The following is a 5,656-nucleotide window of genomic DNA, read 5'->3' on the forward strand; positions in this document are numbered from 1 at the left end:
CATTCTCCTCCTCGCTCCTCCTCACGCGCCCTGTCTGCACGGCAGGGGGGAGAGAGAGGGAGAGAGAGAGAGAGAGAGAGAGAGAGAGAGAGCAATGACTGATAGTTGACTGGATGTGATAAATTATTAGAAATATAGCCTACTGTAGGTCAGTGGTTCTCAACGTGGGGTCCGGGGACCACCAGGGGTCCTTCAGGGGGTTCCAGGGGGTCCCCAGCAAATTGATGAAGTGTTAAATTTCACCATTACTTCATTTACAAGAAGTCACAATTAGAGAATGTAGAAGAAAAGACTATTTTGATCATAGTTTCTCTGTCTACAATACAGATAGTCATGGAATTCTGGACAAAATCATATCTGACAATAAAAATATTCTCAGATTTGGGTCCGAGAGACAAAATCTCATCAAATGGGGGTCTGTGGCCCCAATGTGGACTAGATTAGGGTCCTTGATATGAAAAAGGTTGAGAATCACTGCTGTAGGTCACCCAAATATCGTAATATTTTATTAGCCTGGTCAATATGATAAATCATCCAGCCAGTCCTACACACAGGCAGGTTTGGATGTTTTGCTGGTAATTGATATTAGATGCAGGAGCTTGGTTAGCCATGGTTTAGGGTTTAGTGGATTGATAATACACAGTCAGTATTAGGGATGTAAATAAGTAATTTAGTAACCAAGTACTTGTTTTCTCTATCAGAATAGTATTGGTTTACTTTCTCCCGGTGTGTGGGGGTTCAGTCTGATAATGAGGTGACGCTTCATGCTAACGACGGCAGCTTTGCAGCCTGGTTACGTAGACGACTTGTTTCACCGCATACTTTAAAACAATATCACACATTTTGCTCTTTACAGTGTTGTTGGACTGTGTGAAATAACTCCATGATTGAAATCGTTGGTTTCTCTGGATCATGTGCGTAGTTAGCAGATAAGATAATGTTAGCTAGCTAACGTCAGTCTATAGCTAACGGAGACTCCGATGGTCGACACGACAGTAGTCAAGCTTTGCGAGGCGAGTTGACTTGTTTAATATCGGCCTCGTGCATTCAGGAGGTGCAACATGACTTTTTTCGTAGTTTTAACACATGGGAATAATACTTTTATGGAAATAAGCTATTTTCTACAGAAGCCCATTGAGGACATATATTCATACATTTTATTTACTCAGTTTTTCCGCGATAAGTTAATTTTCTTTGTTTTCTCAAGATATCAAGTTATTTATCTCATTATCTCGAGATAACACATACACCGAGATAACAACAAAGGTTTCTCACAAGTAAGTAAACATCTTGTTATCTCGAGAAAACAACACTTTGATTTCCCGAGATTGATGTTCCTCCTCCTGATGCTGCTGACTGACTGAAGATGCTGAACAGCAACAGGTCGGCCGACTGCAACATCTGGGTTTTGAATAATTTGCTTCATTTAGGAAGTTAGTTCCAAGCAGAAAATTATCTCATTATCTCCAGAATTTTTTTTTTGTTATCTCGATATCTTGAGATAATTTTCTCTTTTTTTTTCTCATGGGAAAACGGCGTCAATAAAATGTTAATAGCTTCCGTAATTCGTTGTTTGTATTAACAGAGTTTTCAATTTCAAACAGATAACCGAGTATCCAGATAATTATTTACATTCATAGTCAGAATACAAATATACATCTCCATCCACCATGCAGATCCTTATTTTTACTGCAGCCAACAGGACTGGATTCAACCCACATTCACCTCCACCAACTCATGAAAAAAGCTTTTAATCATGAGAAACATGTTTTATCCAACTTAAGAAGAAATACGAATCCTCTGACATTCGCAAATGAAGCGCAGCCTCCGTTCAAACTGACTGGTGTGGAAGTGGAAATGCTTTGATATTCATGTTGATTTATTTGCATAATGATTGAACACAGACAGAACAGAACAGGTGTAATAACCACAATGTGTAGGTGGGATGAAATAAACCCAAGGAGTTTATAATGAGCGTCCCGCCTCAAAATGAAGAAAATAATGAAAATGACAAAGATAAAAAGAAAACATACAGCTGATATCACAGGTAAAGCTCAAATCAACCAAAACTCAATTATTTTAAAGTATGCAATCATATTTAAATGGACATTTGAAGGCTTTTATTCCAGATTGCAATATATCCTTTTATTTTTTATTAGAAAAAATCAGTTTTACCTCAACACTAGCAAAGCCAAGCCACCATCAACTGACAGCTGTTTTGATATAGTATCTATAATATTTTTTATATTTGCCCCATTCAATTAACAGCCTGTTGGCCTTTTCTTAGACGCCCAAAATCCATTAAAATCATCATTCAATAGTTAAATTAGTCCTTCCTTTTTAACAGAGCCTTTCCTTAACTTTGTTTTTAGGGTTTTTTATCTCTTAGTTTTTATGCATTGTCTATAAACTTTTCATTTTTTCCTTTGTGTTGCTTTTAATGATCTTTGCTGTTGGTTCATTTTTATCGGTTTTTATGAGCTGTTTTTTTTTACTCTGTAGCACTTTGAGATTTACTTGTAATGAAAAGTGCAGAAAGAACAGCTGACAGGGGAAACATACGATATTAAAAGAGACGGATGTGGGAAACAAACAAACAAACAAACAAACAAACAAACAAACAAACAAACAAACAAACGTAATGGATGAACCGATTTGTCCCTTTTTTATCACTAAATGTTGTGACTGTAGGAGAACACAGACTCTCTCAGTGGTTCAGCAACATAAGACATGACTGCAGGGACGTACCTGAGTGTTTAGCGGACTGAGGCCTGAACAGCAGAACCGGACCGGAGCGACGACCCAGCATGCAACAGCGACGCCGGGACAGAGAAAAACCCGCCGCTCGGAAAGTATCGATCCTCGACAGAGAAAACTCAACGCGCCCAACGCAGACCGATAGAGATCCAGACAGAGCCGAGACTCGGGGCTCGAACCCGCGTCCTCTGGGTGACGGGGTGGTCTGTTTAAACGCCCCGCCCCCCTAAAATTCAGGTTATCGAAATTATTGATCGTCCGAGCCTAAACTCATCGGTTTCTGTTGCAGAGCCGTCAACAGAAGAGCGAGTTAGACCAGGAACTGAAGCCCCAAACAGCAGATTAGTGTAGGTAGACATATTTATAAGCAAGGGAGGACCACACACACACACACACACACACACACACACACGCAGTGGCGGATGCAAAGTGATTGTAGCAGGGTAAGGGTTAGTGGGAGATGTGGGTCATTATGTTGCCACTCTCATGAAAAGTCATTACGTTGATTATCTGCTGACCCGCTGCTGCGCTCCTGCTCTTACTTAATTCATGTTCCCATAAGAGGAAATTAAGAGCCAGGAAGGCCAAACGCTCCCAAGGTGAAAAAAGATTGTCGTTCCTCTTTCATTTTCTTTTTTGGTGATTTGGGTACGGCAAACTGGAACTCACCTTATAGCCTAAGTGAGGCCAAATTTGACCTCCTATGTTTTTTTTTATCATTATAATGGAGAGCAAAGATCAAGCAAAAAATCCCCAGAAATGTATTAGGAAGCCAAATCTAAAAAATGAAGTCACATCAGGACCGATGTTCCCTGTGAGCTGATGGCTTGGTGACCTACAAGCGATTTGAATTTATCACAGTGACCAGATAATAAAATTTGTTTGTCCCTACTTCTAATATTTTTCCCCCATGATGAAATGGGAGGAGGGACTATGGATCCTTCATCCGCCAATATCTCAGACGCCGCTGATCGAATTTTGACAAAACTTCAGGGAAAGATGCGTCTCATTGCTGCGTTCCGCCATTTTCAAAATTATGCTAATTGGCGTAAGTGGGGCGCTACAACTTTTGTTTACTTGTTGGATTTTGCTGAAACTCGGGGGAATGATGCATCTCACCGCTGTGTTCTCACATTATGGCAAATGTACACGTGTCAAAAATTACACATGAACTGTAACACAAACATCATTTGTTCGTTCATCCGTGTGTCAAATGCAAAATCTCAGACAGCACTGATCTAATTTTGCTGAAGCTTGCTGAAACTCTGATTGGCATGTTTGTTCCTGATTGGTCCAGACGGGGGGGAAGACATGTTTATTGTTGCCTTTGACTAATAATTGATCACAGTGGCCAAATAATGATTTCATGTCAGTCATCGATCAGAAATTCAGTGGATATGAGCAGGTGTGGAGATTAAAAGCTCACATGGGGATCAGAACCCGTGACCCTCCAGACCGAGCCCAGGTCTACAGGCTGATGAGGTGAAACTCTAATGATCCCTGTGGGGAAACTGGGTCTCTGCTGCAGTATAACAACAGGATACAATATAGAGAAGAAAACAGCAAGGTATTATTATGTGTTTTGTATAAGCACAACCGAATCCCTAAACTTGTTTCATGACAGTTATTCATGTTATTCATGAAAACCATCATGTCTGGAACACATTTTAAACATTGTTTTATTTCCACCCAGTGTCACATGTAGAATACAATCCTGCATGATCCATAAATGATGTAAGAATGAAGGAGGCGTTGGGTGAATATCTGCATTGTTCTGAGCCTTCATGGAGAACAACACGTGTTGTGAAATAATTTGCAGCAGGCAGATGTTTCCCTGCAGGGAGTCTTCGTTTCATGTGCCGTTAACAAGATTCATACCTGAAACACGCACAAAATATGCAGCCGAACGCCGGCAGACGTACGAGATGTTTCCCCTTCCTTCGGGAGCTGCAGATCTCTTTTTTTCCATTTCCATCCAGTGTAATCAGGAATAAAAACAACTGTAATAATCCTACAGTAAGTTTTAGAAGAATGCTATAAACTCTGAAACTGAAACCAGATGGAAACGATCCTCAGGGGGAAATTGGGTGAAAATTAGCTATAAACTGCTGTATACATGCTGTGAGTGTCTTGGTTATGTAATAATCCTGAATGTTTTTCTATGCCAGCCAACACAGAAAACACCTGTGATCTTGTAGAAACACCTTTTATTAAGACGGCAAAGGGTTTGGAGGACAGACGGTACATCTACAGTCTTATAATGGAACTAAAAGCTCAACTCTGGTGGGACTCGAACCCACAACCTTTGAATCACTGCACTAACACCAGTCTAGAAGTCCAATGCGCTGTCCATTGCGCCACAGAGCCTGTGTGAAGCTGAGAGATATCACTAAATATGGAAACACACACACACTGTTTACACTAATGATATACACATAATACACACATACAGTACATTAGGACACAGCACAACACACAGTAGTAAGCCTGGCCTAATGTACGCTAACAGTTACATTAGTTAAGATGCAGTAGTGAGCTATTATTAGTGATTTCTTGTGGCTTTTCCAAACTTTAAAACGTGACGACTGCTGTTTTGTTTGTTAGAGGTCAGCGCTAACGTGAATGACTTGGCTTCTTAGCAATATAGATTAATGGTTTTCTGCCATGTGCCGTACAGAGAGAGTCTGCAGGTTTTCATTCCAGCCAAACACACCAGCTAATTTTACTGAGTAACACGATTTCAACAAGAGGAACTAAGCTAATAATGAAATTAGCTGGTTCAGTGATTGGTTAGAATGAAAACGTCCAGACGATGGCACACAGATTGTAGTTTTATTTTCACAAACATTTCTCGGAGGCAGAGGTGCTCTGGAGGCAGAAATAATCTGATTGGTTGAGT

The 5,656-nt window shown here is 40.3% G+C and overlaps 1 non-coding gene across 1 annotated transcript; it reads right to left on the minus strand.

The window, feature by feature from the left end:
• Positions 1–5,032: 5,032 nt before the first annotated feature.
• On the minus strand, positions 5,033–5,124 carry trnar-ucu (transfer RNA arginine (anticodon UCU)). Its single transcript is given in 2 exon segments — positions 5,033–5,068; positions 5,088–5,124. It is a non-coding gene; the product is annotated as a tRNA-Arg (tRNA).
• Positions 5,125–5,656: the final 532 nt, after the last annotated feature.

Source organism: Centroberyx gerrardi, chromosome 15 (genome assembly GCF_048128805.1).
Source record: "Centroberyx gerrardi isolate f3 chromosome 15, fCenGer3.hap1.cur.20231027, whole genome shotgun sequence".
NCBI lineage: Eukaryota > Metazoa > Chordata > Actinopteri > Beryciformes > Berycidae > Centroberyx > Centroberyx gerrardi.